Raw genomic sequence first — 17,574 nt, 5'->3', positions numbered from 1 at the left:
AAGGCTTTCTCGGTGCCCAAGTGTGCACGATTGGCTTGAATGTCGCACCACTCTCACAAGTTGTTGCGGAAGATACTAGGAGCAGTGCCTGAAGATCGAAGAGAGTACTTGAGTGAGATCTGGTGGGACGAGCTCTGGTGTCTGGAAAAAGAGAACACAAGTGATTTTGAAAGACAGAATACGATTGAAAAAGCGGTGAATAGTTCCCCAGCCATGGAAGAGAACGTTTGAACCTCTGTTGAAAGCTTCGGTAGAACGCAACCTCCGGAGCATCAACCTGACACATGAGGAATGCCCATGCCATTGTCTGGCACAGAAAGTTTGGTATCCGGAGCACTCGAACCTCTGCTTGACATGGGACGTGGAAGAAATTCGGTCAATAGGGCTACCCAGTCACCAGCAGAAGGTCACTCTTTTTGTGGTGAGTACGAGCGCGTTGCGATGGATCGAGGAGAATGTGACGAAATATCTAGAGTCGAGAGCACCAACAGTGGAGTCAATACATGCCATTGACTACAGCCGGAGGCTTGAGTTGTTTGAGAATGCGTGTAAAGTACTCACTGTGCTCAAGGAAGTGAGGCACGTGTGGAGTTGCATGAGATTCTTTCATGATATCGAGCGACGCTGAAGTCGTGGCTGTATACGGCGATGAAGAATCACATGAAGAAGCATCAGAAAAAATATCGACAGTTCCTGGCCAAGATCGGGCCCGAGGCCTTCAAGAGACCCTTGTTAACTCATCGTAATGCGATAATGATGGTTTGGAAAAGGGTTGGTAGAGTGTCTCGAGATAACACCAAAGCGAGGGAATCGAAATTGGAGGCGGTCTTGGCGAAGAACGTGAGCCTGAGCTTGCACAATTCCTTCTGCTTGAATAAGGAATCTAAAGTGAAGGGTCTGCCGAATCAGACGAAAAGGCTACAAGAGCAAAAGATATGGATGCGAGCCTAGGAATAGCTGAAGGCATGGGAAGAGATCGTAATCAGTTCCGATGACAAAGAAGAACTGGCAAGGCAAATTAAGATGTCGAGTGTGTCTGGACCCAGTACCTCGAAGGCAAGGGGCACGAACTGAAGAGGGTGTTCAGGTATTGGTTCTTGACTTGAGAACGGGTGAAAGAAAAAGGGGCTTGAGTGTGAACTCAGATGAAGTCTGAGGGCACGGAAAAGAAATTTAATAAAAAAATATTTTTATTAGTTATTAGAATACTATATCTACTATATAAATCAAAATGCTGCATGACAATTTTATGAATGGGCAAAACAAAAGAATTTTTAATGATAGCTTTTAAAGCGAAATTTCAGGGTGGAGATGTATGCAGACTTTGAAATTTTTTTAACGATGATGTGACAATTTTGCATGGCTGTGATATTTGGGGTTTAGATAAAATTAAATCTGCTGCAAACTTCTGTAAATGACCACTGGCACTGTATCTTGAGACGCAATAAATTTTTGGGGGCTCACTGACAGACAACCACACATGATGAGGACATCGACCTTGAGCCCGGGGAGTATGTGCCAATCGGTCAAATTTGGAAAATTGACCTTGAGCAACGTTTAATCTTGATTTTGGGGTGAAATGCAAATTTTCAAAAATTTGAATTGAACATGTCATGCTCAAGTTTTTCGCGACAACTGAAAATACAAGAAAATAAGATCAGAAGAATCAAACTACAATTGCAGGAAAGTAGTACAAACTACAATTGCTATTCGCAATTTCGCTGTATAAGTCGAACGAGATTAGAGCTGCCTAATTCCTAGAAAAATTCGCGACGAGAAGAGACCAAGAAGAATTGAGTGAACCAGAGTGAAACTTCGGTGGAAAGGTGGACAGCTGAAGCTGCCCAAGGGTCAAAACAGAAAACTTGTGTCTTGAGTTAAACCTTATTCATTCCAAACTTCTTGAGTTGAACTTGATTACTGGATTAATTCTAGAGTCGCTTATTATTTTAGTTACTCGATTATAGAAGTCGTTTTTGTATTTAAGTACCCAATTTAAATCTTTTGAGTGTGTTTTGCATTGTTATGTTGAGCATTGTTATGTTGAGAATGGATCAATTGTCAACTTTCTAATAAAAAGTAACTATATACGTAAGGTTCCGAACCTGTTTTTAATGGCGTTTGTGTGTTTTGCGTACTTTGAGAACTAAGCATGGGGATGTTCTTGTTTCTAGAGTGGGGGTATTTTGCTAGTAGCTTTTAAGCTGTAACGCGGTATGTACTCTCACGTCGCAAGTGAACCGAATTGGCTCCGACCGTTTGAGGTAGAAAAACATAAGAGATAGTGACCCTGACTCTTGAGCCAATGATTATAGGGCCTGTTTTTGTTTAACCTCATATGTGACTTAAGTAAGCGACTGTTACAAGACCACGAGGTCACTCCTAAAAACAGGGCGACTACTTATTTATCATATTGATTTTGTTTTTGTTCAGTAGATAAAAATAATTTTCATCGGAGAGTGACCAACCCCTTCCCTCAACTCCTAGCGTCTACTCTGAAAACGAAATGCGTGTTAATTAAATTCAACTCAGGCCATACCAGGAAGCTAAAACTTTTTTTAAAGAAAAAACAGTTTCAACTTCTTCCCGAGACCCTTCCGGATTCTCGAATCCGGACGAAGACCGGTCTTGTCGTCGTTGTGGAAGGGTGGTCAAATACTCGCGATACCCCTCCACTTTCTCGGGAATCACTCTGTAACAATTGTAGCTGCACAGTCAGTACAATTCGGACTGGTCTTCCAACAAAAATGTCGATGTTAATTCTAATTCGTGTCATAGGACTGTTTTCTGCTAGCGAAAATTGTTCTTCTGATGACTTTCGCGCCTTTTCAGTGTTCGCGAAAACAAAAATGGTCACGTGTCTTTACAATCAATTTTTTAAAATTTCACATGTCAGCAGAAACCGACCCTTTCCAACTCGATTAGTTTATCAAATAAGGCCGTTAATCTTCAGAAACAGCCAGTCCTCCCAGTAAACTGTTCCAATAAAATTTCGATGGTCACTCATTTTGACCCCCATTCTGGGCAAATGTCACAAACTCCCCGGACAACCCGGTCAATGTCCTCATCCTTGAGTCTCGCGGAGTTCATTAAAATGGTACAGTGCCATCCAACAGAATTTACAAAATGCATGAAAAAACTTTTATCTATATCAAACCGACGCACTGCAAACTACAAATGACATTATACTACACTGTTATAGCCTTCTATTTTTTTTCACCAGTCTGCACGTTGAGGATATGACTCAAGATAAAATATCTTTCTGACTTTCAGTCCCTTATATCGATTAAAACTTCTTCTTCTAAGTTTAAGAAGTGTTGAGATACAGGACAGTCCTGCCAGCCAATAAAAAAATTTATCCTACTATGATTCCTCTCTTCGGAAATTTAGTTGTTATTGGCCCTGAATATTAAAATCAAGAAACTTGTTACGGTCAGAAAGATGGTTTAGCATTGAGGGCATCTTTTGCCATAATTTTGACAAATATATGGCTGCAGCAGTACGAAATCGCCAAAGGGAGGTGTAATCGTTAACTGTGTATGTCCGAATTTTTTTTTTTGGAATGAGTGCAAAGAATCCGTCATTTAAGGGTCAAAAGGTTCAGAATGTGAAAGCCATTCGAACTGGTATAACGTAAAATGCGGTGATATATCAGATGACGAGAACCCAGATATCAGTGTCGCCGTCTCTTACTGTCAAAAATGCATTGCCAAGATAGAGAAAATTAAGTCAGTTCAGCCAGCTATCTTTTTCTCCATTATGTTGATAATTTAGTCAGGAGGGTAAAGGGATCCTGAAGAGGCGTCGCGGGCAGCACTTTTACATTTTTCCAGATTGCAATTCAGAGTAAAGACACCGAGTACATCTATAATGCTGGAATTTTTAGATTTACAATTTATTATTGAAACAAACAGGAAGTTAACTGTAGATTTTATCAGAAACCAACAGATATAGTCAGAAAATGAGCTTTCTTTTTTAGAAAGGATGATAGAAGCAAGCGTTCAAAGTGTTTTCCGCAGTACTTTCACATTAAAAAAAATTGATAAAGCGCTAAAATTTAACCGTAAATAGTGATGTGATTGATTAACCAATATCCACAAGATTGATCATCGCAGGTTGTATCATCGGTGAACACAAAAACCAAAAACAAATGGCCAAAAATAAAAGCCATGTGACTAGAATAGCGACTCAAACGCATAGTTAAGCTCCAAAATCGGGAAACACATAGGACATTAGCGAAAATTTTGCGCGGTATCACTATTGCGCAGATAATTTTTACGACGAGCAAACTGAAAACCTGTATGCCCTCTTTGAAATCCGCCTTTTTTAGTGAACTGAAGTCAATAGTGATGTAGAGAACGGAATAATGTGAGAGCACATCTATTCATGTTGGCCAAACAATCTGACATCTCATAACAAGTACTGAGGTAAACCGAGAAACGGATACTCCCGCTGGACAACAAAAAAGACAGTGTGGTAGTGGTAGTGGTAAATCGGAGTTTGAATAAATGATTATCCACCAAGCTGCCAGGAATATTTGGTTACTTACATTGCTGGCGAAGCAAATCGGGAAGGAGAGGCCGGCAAAAAACACAAGCGACGTGTTTAAAAGTAGTGAGCTGACACAAAAGCCATAGTACCGGAGTCGAAAAATCGGCCAAAACAAAAAAACTTGGTTAACTTACATGGTAGCCTAAAATTAGCAATTATCCAACAAATTAAAACAAAAAAAAATAGAAAAAAATTAAGGAAATTGTCAGATAATTTTAGCACTAATTGCGGTTTTGATTGATCAATTTCTTTAGTTTTGATTTAATGACGTGTAGGACGCTTCATATGACCAACGATCATTTTGTACATATTAGTTATTGCCAACAATTTGGCTTTAAAAAAAAACCTGAAGATTCACATATTGTGCGAAAACGTTTGTTCATGTTACAATTTTATTGCATTCCCGAACTTGTCCTACTTACAGAGACTGTAGCATTCGCCCGGAAGTAGATACCGACGAAAAATAAAGCTAGATGATGAAACTACTGGCTAGCGTCTAAACACAGCTTCACATGATTTTAACCGTCTCTACCAAAGCCAGTTCTATGTGTGGTTCATTAACATAGGGTCGACAAAGTCATTACAATTCAAGGCTATCGGCCAAACCGCGCAAAATAATTACAGTTAAAATTTGTAACATTTACCCGGATGTACATACCGACGGAAAACATAGCTAGGTTCTAAAACGACAAGCTAGCGTCTAAACACAGCTTCACATGCTTTTAACCGTCTCTATCAAAGCCAGTTCAATGTGAGGTCCATAAATGACGGGTTGACAAAGTCCTTACAATTCGAGGCTATTGGCCAGACCGCGCAAAACAACTTAGTTGCATGCAAAAATAGTGAGCTCAGAATCACCAGACCACGAGGTCACTCCTAAGAACAGGGCTACTACTTAATTATTATATTACAATTGTTTGTGTTTAGTACTAAAAAAATCTGAGTTTTAATTTCTTCCTCTTTGTTACATCTTTTGGAAAACAAGCCAACATAACCAATTAATCTATTTTAGATGGCATTTTGAAAAAAAACGGAAATTACACCGAGTTAAACTAGGACGAAAAAAAGACGAGTCATTTCTGGACTTATTTTATGGCCGTTTTTTGCGCAAGTAAAAAGTTATCTTAGACAAAATGAAAAATACAATTTAAAAAAGGCAATCTAGATTTTCAAAGTGATTTAAATTGCACCATTTAGATTTTTTGTTATGTTAACTCGCTTCAATTTAGTTTCTGGGCCAAAGCTACGCGTAAGTTTTCAACTATTTTTGCTCAACAAAATAAGTTAACAGGTGAAATTATTTTTTAATAATGAGCTCAAATAATGAAAATTATTCAAGTTGGATAAACAGTGTAATTAGAAAATTGAATATAGTGGAAGTCTGTGCAGAGTAAAAACCCAAGCTAAATTTCTTCGTAACTGCTAACTAAAATTTTGAGAAAAAACGAAATAAAGCAAATACAGGCTGTTTGCCAAACGTGTTTTTTTTGTGTGTAGTCTCTTGTTTCACCAACATTTCGTATTTTTAAAATTGTTTCTTCAGTATCAAGCAGCAAATTTTTGCTGAAATCTGATGATACAGTTCGCTAAAATGGATTGAGTTTTCAACCTGCATGTTTGAGCAATTAGACGGTTTATCACAGCTTTTTGCGATGATTGAGCTTATTCAAAACAGAGATATTTTGTCATGAATATTCTTTTTGCTTCATTTAAATTCCCATTTCGGGTTGATTTTCTTTACATCAAAAGTTGAGGATTGATCAAGTATTTACATTAGAAGTCAATTGTGATTATTGAGCATTAACATCCTCGGGAGCCCTTTAGGTTTTCCATAGGAAGAACCAGAGCCAATTTTACGAGGAGATGGTTAATTTGCGTAGCGCTGTTTTTACCACGCACGAACGCGCTTTGCCGCCAGGCCCGGAGAATATCTCTGTCACTCGTCCCAACAGAAAAATTCCTCTCGGAATAAAAACCTCGAGTATCCAAACGATGTCGTCAACTTGGTTCTCGTCAACTGGCTGGCTCCATTTTGTACTGTGAGTCAGAGTGGGTGCATACTCTCGACGGAGACGCTGACAGATGATAATTATTCTCTATTCACGATCCTTCATGAATTTCAAGCAAGTTTCCGGGAGCTGTCATTTCCATTACCGACAGCGAGAAAAGGAAAGAGCGTACAATCAGGAAGCTGTTTGGCATCAGTGGGAACTCGTCGTCAGTTTCGTTGCTGACAAGATTCAAAGGACCCGAACTGAATAGGCCACGATGGTTCAAAGCAACTCATTAAGGAGGTTGGCAGAACCAAGACTGATCAGGAAAGCTCGTTTCACCATCAAAAAGAGCCTTTCCATCGCCCCAACAAAATGAGGGGCCGACGGTGGATTCATTTTCCAGTCGATGTCGTGGTTAATGATGACATTCCGTACGGCTTATTTGTATATTTCACTTAGAGTAAACTCGATTCCTCTGCGTGCCCAACAAATTAAAAAGCATTGACAAGATTTGATGAGGAAATCTTCTTCGATTAATAAAACACCGAAATACTGCAAAACACTTTTGATAGAAAGACAGTCCTTGCTCTCGAGATGTTTTGTTCGTTTTGTCAAACATGTGAACAAGCATATGTAAATTCTCTCTCTATGCGTTTTGTATGTATTGAAAACGGAACCGATATAGTCAACGCCAACATTTCTGAAAGGACGAGGGTCTTTTTCAGGTTTCTCAAATCTGATTGCTGGTAAATCGGCCAACATAGTTGTCATTCCAATCCCTTGAAACCGGCGACAGCAGAAACAACATGTACAGATTTTTTGAGAGCTTGGCAAAGCTCTATCACAAGGAAGCTCTGATGTACATAGTTGCGGATGTATTCCGTTCCGAAAAGCATGAACCTGTTGTGGATGTGCTCCAGCATCAATCGAGTTGAGGGCTTTTTGACATGAAGAATGATTGGAAACTTAGCAGTGTCTTTCAGTGGAGAGTTTCGAGGACGGCCTCGGGCTCGCAGCAATTTTCCATCCAAGAATGGAGAAAAGGAAGAAGCTTGCATTTTCTCTAAATTTCAGGAAAATTCCGGGCTCGCAATTTCAGGGCTCGCAGCAAATTTCCATCCAAGAATGGAGAAAAGGAAGAAGCTTGCATTTTCTCTAAATTTCAGGAAAAGACGTTTGCTGTGATTGAGCAAACAGCAACGCTTTAGCTTTTTTTTCACGATATTTGATTGTCGGGGTTCCAGTTTTCTCGTGTTAAACGTATAGAGCAGAATTGCACTACTCGTGTTGCAACACGGAAAAAGCGAAGCCAAACGAGTAGAATCGGGTTCAATGATATTCTGGATTCATCTTACCTAGAATGTTGTCGCATTGATCCAAATTCGATAAAGAGAGGATATAGTTTTTGCAATTAGCACAGAATGATTTCTGTTCTGAGCTGGATTTCATCCAGGCAAGGACGGCTGTGCTATCAGTCCAGTATACTGAATGTTCTGAAATTTAAACCTTGTTTCTTTCACATCGAGCTTATGAAGCCGGGCTCCTAAAAGAGTTGTAACTTTTAATACTCTCTTGTTTCTGAGGAGCTACTTTCGTATGAGCAATGATAAAGTTTGCGTGAGTATGAAAAACTTCTTCAGCTCGAAGGTAGACACAAGCAGCCATTGCGCTTTGGGAGGCGTCTCTGAAAAGATGTAACTGTAGGGACGGAAAAGACGTAGGAATTACCATGAAACGAGAAATTTTTTACCAATATTGAGTCAGTCATTTTTGATGACTGGAGTGTTTTGACCAGGAATTTAGTCATCCCATGCCATCCTGAACTCCAGTTTTCCTGGAAGAGAATTTGAAAGTAATCACAAAAAGCGCGAGAAAACCAGGTGGGTCGAATAGTGTTGCAACAGAAGACAAGAATTTACGCAGTGTCAATTTTGTAGAGTAATATTTGGATTCCACCTTCGGTTTTACAAAAAGAATGTCTTCAGCACTGTTCCAATTAACGCCTAGAACTTTTTGAGTTGTTTCTTTGTTGATCTATTCGGTATCAGCAATCAAATGAAGAGCTTCAGAACTATTTGAATCGATTTAAGTCAGATTGAAATCACCCTTATATAATTAAGATTTAAGAGCCAAAACTGAAATTTCAGCCACTGTCGCAGACTGAAAAGAGTGGACTAAATAATCCATATAGAAGCTTTCGTTGGTGAGATTAAAAATTTCAGGTTGATGTACGCAGTAATTTTTTCCTTTCTGCAGCAAGGCGAAAACCGCAAAGGAGTGAGTGCACTTACCACCGAATATCAGTATTCGTTTGTATTGATATTGATTTACACCCTTCTCCGACGGCCACCGAAAGCTTGAAACGTTTCGATCTTGTTCTTTCATTCCAATTTGCAATACATGCCTTCTTTGTCTGCCAAAACTGCTATAGAGTTTTCTCTAAAGCGCAGCAAGATTCCGAACATATTGTTAAGGAGTTCAGGACCTGGCACAAGACATGAGTTTAACGATAAGCCTTTGAACTTGGAAGCTGCATTGGAAACATGTCTTACCTTCCCAGGTTTATTCGGGTTGGTAACCGGTTGATGAGGAAGGTACCAAATATTTGCAGGCTGTGGAGACAAGAAGTTTACCGGTTAAAGGTAGCCTTAGTCAATTACGCTTTTCAGCGACTTTCTTTAAAGATCTAACATGACAAGATTTTTCTGTAGTCGGCGCTGCAGAGAATTTAATTGCCTTTTAGCGATTACGTAGTGATTACTTTAGCGGTAGAAAGACGTTATCTTTCCACAAGAGGTTGATGGGATATCTAACTCCATCACGAACGATACCAATTTGCATAAAATAGAGGAGCTTTTCATTTTTTGCAGAGTACCGCGTGATGTTGGTTCTGAGCGGATACCCGACCTTTCAAAAGTCCAAAATTTTTGACTAACTCACTTAACTTAGGCTTGAATTGTTAAATATCAAAGAAATTAGTTGAATGATGTGGAGTTTCATTCCGAAGAAGTTTATGTTTTATCGGGCCCGTTATAGTCCAACCCAGTGAGTTCCGAATTGCGTAAGGACTGCTAATGGGTCCCTTTTTGATGTAACGCTCGACAATGAACCAAAAAGCAGCCACTCCGAGTAAAAATTGATCCTTGTTGTCCTCGAATGAAGGAAAATTAATTTGGCTCAAATGGTTGAATTGAGCGCTTGTTTTGTTAAGTTGTGGTACGTTGACTATGTCAAACGACGGTTCATCAACCGACCGAGTACTAAACTGGCAGTGTAAAAAGAGAACAATCAGATTCAAAGCTTCTGATGCTCAAGTTCTCAAGTGAAGTGCGCAGTGTATCTTTGGAAAAAGCGCCTTGCCTGTTCAAGTCAATTGTCTGCTTTGGAATACCTTGTAGCACGTCTGTTGTTACTTTGCAGATGTACGCACAACTGCTGCAATTGCTTAAAATTCCGTAACACCTATCTAGTTTGTTTTCATTGAAAAGAGGGACGGGCATAAACTGCAGTTATTTCTTTGATGGCAGACTCCCTCCGGGTTCAACGCATCATTACTAAGTGGGTTTGCAACAATATGGGTATCAGCACTGACGATGTTTGATCGTTGAAGAACTGGCGTTTTATCTGAAACAGCCTTTCGTTTTCGTCGATGTAAGCTTAAGTGGTGTTTTCTGCCACAGTTATCAGTTGAAGCAGAGCTAAAGTTGTTTGACCTGCTCGTTTCTTTCATCAACTGAGAGTTTTAGGAACTCTGGGCAGACAATTTGAATCGAGTTGGTTTTCCGTTGGGCTGAGATGAAAGTTTTGTTTCCTTTCTGAGGTTTCAATACTTGTTGTTTTTGAATTGATCTTTTTCTTAAGATCCTCCGGTATATAGATCCTGCCGGTAAAGTATCTAAGTTTTCAGAAGTTTTTGTATAATTGTTCAGCCAATCACAGAAATCGATCAAATTGAGGTAACCTATACCGTGAGAGATGCAAAACTCCTCCCATTTCATGAAAAAGCCAGGAGGAAATTTTTTCCGAGCTGTTTTTCAGAGGTTGCTCGACGCAAGATCTGCGTCATAATTATTTGTCTGAAAGTTATGAACATTTTTTGTAGAAAAGCTGAGTATTTCACGAAAGTATTTGGATTGCGCATATGGTATTGTTCGAAATCCTCGAGTTGCTTGATGAAAGCTGATACTATGAATTTGGGATCTCCAAATTGTCTGGTAAGTTTAGTAATTGCTTGGTTGTACTGACTGGAGTTTGTACCAAAAATTTCAACAAGCAATTGGCGTCTCCAATGCAAAAAGATTGCAATTACGTTAATTTTTCAATCGGACCAGTTCGTGGATTGTTGCCAATTGCATTTTGGAACAACGCAAACCAGTTATTCGAGAAGATCACGATCATATTTGGACAATCAGAACTCCGGGAGTTTAGAACCTTTTAAGCGATAGGCGTTTTAATTGCCTGAAATCTCAGTGGTTGCGAGATAAGCCGGTTGACTGTAATGACATTTGCTCAGATCTTGATCAGGTGGGTCCAAATGTAGATCATAACTAATGTCTCTGAATACGAAGTTATCCCGTTGATTTGTTGTCATAGAATAATCTGATGTTAGCGGCAAAACTGTTGTTTTGCGTGAAAAATGGTTGCTCGGGTGAAGGAACCTCAAAGGGGTTACTGTTGATCCTATCTGGTAAAGTAACTGAATGCGAAGATGATTCAGAAGGTCCTAATACCGTGATGTCACGAAAAGTTTTACTGGACAACTTTGTTGGTTGATCTCATAGCACAAAACCAGAAGATTTTCTCGGAGTAACGAGAGGTGAATTATGGCTGTAACTCATTTCCATAAGATTCGTAGAGTGATGTTGGTCATAGAGTTGGAAATCGATGAAAACCACTCTAGTAGATGCACCAGAAGTTTTATGTCATGACAGGACTGTTTGAGGTGCTAGCTGTCAAAAATCTTGTGGGCACTGCTGAAGCTGAAAACAAATTGGGGAGCTACAAACTGGAGTTGCTGATGCCAGCAATGTCTGCTGGTTGAGAACAGTGTTAGTGCTACGGACAGAAGGGCGATCGTAGTCGCCTTGTAACTCAAAAGTTTTTCGTAATTTTGACTTTCTTTTAAACGTTGAAAATTCGACTGCGTAACAAAGAGGTTCTTTCAAGACAATCTATTGCTTCCACGGAAGAAAACGCTGCCAGTTCATCAGACAATTTTTCAATTTCTGTGATACAAAAAACTAATTCACTGAGGGTCAACTGAACATCCTTAACATCTGCTGAATAATTAAAGACTTCCCCTGTCAGTTGCCGTTCAAGTTCTTCACTGGAACGATATTTGTAATTCCATTGGTTGATGAGCTTTTTCAAAGTGCTTTTTTGCTTATCAGCTTTAAAAGTCTCAGATGATTGAAACTTGGCTTTAAAAGTCTAGCTTTGAAATAGCAAAGTGTTTCGGTGTAACAAGAAGGGGGCTGGCAAGACGGGGCTTGCTATACAAGCGGCTGTTTGTTTCAGCGAAACACAAGGGAAGCTCGAAGGCGACCAGCAGAAGCGAAGGTGAGCTAGGTAGAGTCAGCTGTAGAAGCCGCTATGCGTTTCTGCAAAAGGCGAAGTAAGCTGGAAGTAAGCTGGAAGCTTTTTAGATTAGTTCGCTTAAGTAACCAGAGAATTGAAAATTAGAGAGCATCTTTTAGAAACTGCACGAGTACATGTAGTGTTAGTTGACCTTTCTTTTGTTGTCTGTTTCGTAGGATGCCGTAGCATCGCTCTGTTACTTACGACAGCCCGCGTTTTCAATTTAAAGTTATCATGCGTGGTATTACCAAAAAGCTTTCAAGTCTGTTAAATTTATTTGCTTTAGAACCAAATATTACTTTTTTGAAAGAATTTTTTGATTTTCAAACCTTTGTGTTGAATTGACTGAAGTTTTCCAACTTTTGGTACAATTAGAAATTTATACTACATGTAATTTTAAAGTCAAAAGAAAGTATTTTTTGATTCTTGGACAACGAAAAAGTTTTAGTCTCTCAAATTTGGTTAACGTTGTCCATTAAAAAGATGAGATAAAATTTCAACCCGTTGTTTTACTTCAGCACTATAGCAGCTTGTTCAGTACGAAAGGCAGTGAAATTTCGTTAATTCGCAAAAGCGTGAATGAAAAAAAATCCTAACTTATTAAATTATATCATCAGAAATCGGCGAAACTTTTCTGCCATCTTCTTTTCGGCCTTTTATTCCAAAAACCCAATTAATTGCGAATTGAGACAAGTTTTGTACAGAGCTAAGACTTTGACTGCAGTTTTCTTCTCAATTCCTTTTTTGAGTTGGTGTAACATAGGAAAGATTTCAACTCTTTTTGAAGATTCACCTCTTTCGAGAAACATTTACAGTCGCACTGGTTTTTTTGGATTAATTAAGGTGTTTTAAAATTCATACTCGCAATCAAATCTAAGCTTGTTATGGACGCCATTAATGTCCTGTTTTTTTTATTGGCAGTTGAGTCAACCTTCTGACTATTGAGTTTGAGGATATTCAAACTTCGATTCCTGGTAGGTTTTCCCGGAGCGCAAACTATCTTCGATGTCACGATTCCATTTTTGACATTTTTCCATTAGCCTTCTTTCACTCTATCTGAAACTCCAACCCAGAAAAGATTTTTTTTTTCAATTTCTGAGAGAAAAACTTTACCTCACTGGCAATTTTGTTTATGTTCCAAAAAAGTAGACCACCTCGGGTCTAATTTGGCAAATTTAAGCAGACTGCAGTTACCCATGGGCGCAGTGAGTAAGTAAAATCTTACTTTATTTTTTATAATTTTGATGAGAAACCAACACATAATCGTCCTAAATAAAACTTCGCGTAATTTTTCGTTATCAGTAGAACTATAGACTTATTAAAACAGCAAAATCATCTTTAAACGTTCGTCTGTTTTTTTCTCCCGATTTTCGAAGAATGTGAGGAATATACAGTTTTGGGGTAGTTTTTTGCTCCGAGTAATTTATATAAAAATTATTTGCTTTGTTAGGGGCTTTATTTATGGATATAAGTGGGCTCAAACGGGCGCATAAAACCACTAAGTTATCCGGACTATCAGATGACGAGAAAGATGTCAACCTTAGCTGCTCTTTTTATGTTTTATTGCTGAAATTATAACATGCGAATAATTTAGAGGTGGCGAATTATCCTGCAAATAAAATTGTCCCGAAATGAACTAGGGCAAACTAATTTGTTTCATTCATCCCCTTTACAACTCAAATTTTAACATTTCAAGTCTGATTTGGATTTTTTTTAGCCTAAAGTTCATTGTTTGTCAAAATTGTGTTTACCAAAACAGAAACAAGTGAAAAGGCAGTCGGAACATTTAGGACGACGAGCATATAGGACGACTTTGACGATGAGCAGTTTTCTTGACGAATATGCTAACTTGAAAAAACACCAGTTGAATCCTAAATGCTGTTTTTTCGTTATAAATTGTTTCTTTTCCTGTTGCACTGCTTGTTTTTGTAAACTAATGTCTAACAAGACTGCTCGTATCAGGGCAAAGCCCTGGGTTTTCCAATTACCAATTAAATACATTAAAAACGTTTTCAAAATCATTCCAACACACTCTATTTGAAGTAGAAACTGACGCAAATTCTGAGGAAATTTTCAAAATTTATAGTCGCAATATAATTTTTATGCTCAACTAAACATTATTTGCGAATTTTGTTCATAAATAAAGGCTGGCTGAGTTTTTCAAACAAAAAAAATGACATTGTTCTTGTACGTGTCTGAATTTGAGGTTGTTATGCTTTTTATATGTTTTGATATACTTTAATCTTTAATCTATCGAAAAATTCAGGTTTCGACAAACAATTTTCAAGCTACAAATTAAAATGTAAGGTTCTTACTCACCCGGGTTGACCAAAACTTCTTGTCATACAATTTCATACAATTCCATACGTACAGAAAATTGTATGAAAACTCTATGATAAGCATTTTTCCATTTATGAATATTGTATGATAGTGTGTTTTTCCATAAACAAAAAATTTTGATTTTTTTCTTTTTAAATTTAGTTTCAGAAAAATTTTCGGTTGTAGTTGCAACCGAACACAAGTGACACAGACCTTGGTTACTCAAAACACCAAAGGTTACTCAAATGTCTTTTACAATTGATATAACAAAATTAACAAACATTTATTTTTTGGCAGAATTTTTTAATGATGATTATTTTAAATTTTTGAATTTTCAAATTATGAGACATTGATCAAGGCATACATAAACACCCCATACAGAAGAAATAGGATATTTCCGCGTTTTTGAAAAAAATATATTAGTGAAAAGAAAATAAAAGCCAACTTTATCGTATCCTGGACTACGTTATGCACACAAAATATTCAATTTTGCATGCAAAAAAAATTTTTTCGAAAAACGTTTGTTTGCGTACGAAATTCGATTTGCGGTTGAAAAAAAAAACAAAAAAATTTTTGGGCCAAATTTTCAAAATTACTTTGTGTCGCCATCAAAAAAAAATGCCAGTCATACAATTTCCATATATGGGAATTGTATGATCAGCATTTTTTTTCAAAAAACGAAAACCTCAGTTTTTATCACCAGACTGTTTTATTAGAATCAAACAGCCACAGAAACGAGTTTATACCAGTTTTCAACCATTTTTAGAAATTGTATGAAAATTGTATGACAAGCATTTTCCCACACACTTAATGTATGGAATTGTATGATAAGCATTTTCGGTGTATGGAGGTCAACCCGGGCATAGCTCTGAGAAAACTCATATAACACTCATAATTTTATATCACACAAAAAATCGAGAAAAAACGATGTCTGTTAAAGTTGTTCCCTTCGGCCACTTGATTTTTTTTGTTTTAGAAAATTCTTGGTTACCGTACTTTTGATCAAAACACAAAAAATAGCTAAGCTTTGATGAATAATAATAATTTTTTAATCAAGGAAAAAGCTAGTCATAGAGTTTTCAAGTATGCAAGGTTAATTGTCATAGATGTATTATAATTTAATATGTCTTAGAATTATTTGCTTTTTATTTTTCACATTTTTCACTATTGTATGACAAGAGGTTTTTCACATGTAGAAATAATAAGATAAGAAGTTTTGATCAACATGTAGAAATTTCAAGATAAGAAGTTTTGATCAACTGCTCCAGAGAAAAAAAATCACTTTCTTTTTCGAGCTCTGAGCTGCTCGTTCAAAAGTCTATGCATATCTATAGCTTTTAAGCCTGTCTGCTTGAACTTGACCAAACCGCACAGAAGTTTTTTGCATCTTTCCAATGCATTCTTTTATTCCAGTGGAACGAGTATCCTCCTAGGACTGCTCCTGGACACACTGAGTTTCGTCCGAGGAATTGAAGGTAACAACTTCTGTTGATCCAACGTTTCCATGACATTTAATTCTTTAGTACATATTCCTGCGACAATTCGGACCAAACGGCATATCGAACCTTAGAACAGGCTGGTTCAGGTAAAGGCAAAAATAAAACGTTTCAATAGTATTTTTTTCCCTTTTAGTTATATCAGTCTCGATTATATGATTTTTTAAGAAAATGACTTTTTCCGAGATCTTTCAAAACATTAATGTCCCCTGTGATACAAATTTAGTATAGTTAGAAAATTTTAGCATCCCACCCTCAAAAACAGTAATTTTTGACGCCAAAGGCGCTTTGAGAAAGTTTTAGGGCCAAGCGTGTTTGAGGCCAAGAGTGTTTTTATGCGTTTTTATGAATTTGGACGCTATATAAACCAATTTTTGTTTCTTATTCAAATCTGCTGTTTTGCTTAACAAATAACTAAAAGATATTGTGGGAACCACCCAAACTATTGGTGAACAAAACCTTTTTTGATTGATGCGACAGCTTCCGCGATTGCTATCAGTGTGGATAGATTTTAGGATTTCTCCTTCTAAATAAGCAAGTTTGGTTTCCGGTAACATTCCCGCATACATGCATCACTCATCGATTTAAAAAAATTTCAAAAATTGTAATGTTCCAGAAAAATACAGAGTTGAAGTTACAAAAACTTGCCGCAGCAGAAAATGTATGACTTGCATTAGGGTTAGTTGAGACATCGTGTTTTTAAGGTATACTCATAAGTCTATCTTGGCAAAAGTAAAAAGTATTTGTATATGTTTATAAGATCTCTTTGTAGTATATGTTGTGGTAGCCGGGGGGGGGGGGCGGGGGGGGGGGGGTGTTTGGTTTGGGTGCGGATTTGCCAATGTATCAAGATAGGGAAAGAATTGAATTGGCAAGGTTTTATGGTTTGTGAGATGGTAAGAGAGTGGTAAGAAAAACAGTTTTTTTGTTTTGTGTGGAAATGTCTGGATTTTCGCAAAAATCACGGCGCGCGTTACCTAATTGGTCAATATCATTGGTGTATTACGTGTACATTGTGGAATGAAAGTATTATATTATGTTTACTTGTTCATGGTAAGTCAATGGTAAGAGTTTTTGCGCAAAATAATAGATTTTGTATCAAAAAATTTTAAAGTTTTTCAAAAAAATTCAAAACACGATAAAAATTGATATAGTTTCACTTGTTAACTAATTTATTAGAGGATCTTTTTTTAAAAGAGTGTTTCATCCAGCAGAAACTGTGCTGAAACCTACTGAACCTTCGAAAAATCAAATTTTTTGAGAAAAAAAATTGAATTACAAAGAAAGTAAATAAATCACTGCATCGCATTTTGAATTTACTGCAATATTTATACGTACAAATAAAAAACTACATAACAACATAAAATTATCTATAAAAATCAAAACATGCACATCATGAATATGCATGATACTATCCATCCTTGCAATTGTTAGCTGATTTACATCTAGAAACAAAGAAAATAATAGTTTGACCGAATTTAGGATAAAAAAAAGGTTAATGACTTACACGCATGTAGGTATTGAAACAACAAAATCCCATACACAAGCTTTATGTACTGAACAAAGGTTATTGAACAATGTTTTACAGTCTAGGTTGAAAAAAAATTCAAATTTTCAATTAAACAGCTTTCAATGTC

General features: G+C 37.4%; 1 protein-coding gene across 1 annotated transcript in view; it reads left to right on the top strand.

Moving 5' to 3' along the window:
- Nucleotides 1-12,722: 12,722 nt before the first annotated feature.
- LOC134840774 (arrestin red cell-like) overlaps nt 12,723-17,574 on the top strand; it is a 219,163-nt gene continuing 214,311 nt past the window's right edge. Inside the window, exon 1 of the mRNA XM_063856814.1 lies at nt 12,723-12,728. The gene's annotated coding sequence lies outside the window, so the exon portion shown is untranslated. The remainder of the gene's footprint in view (nt 12,729-17,574) is intronic.

This window comes from Symsagittifera roscoffensis, chromosome 2 (assembly GCF_963678635.1).
Source record: "Symsagittifera roscoffensis chromosome 2, txSymRosc1.1, whole genome shotgun sequence".
In the NCBI taxonomy this organism is placed as follows: Eukaryota; Metazoa; Xenacoelomorpha; order Acoela; family Convolutidae; genus Symsagittifera; species Symsagittifera roscoffensis.
This window is presented reverse-complemented; position numbering and strand designations above follow the sequence as displayed.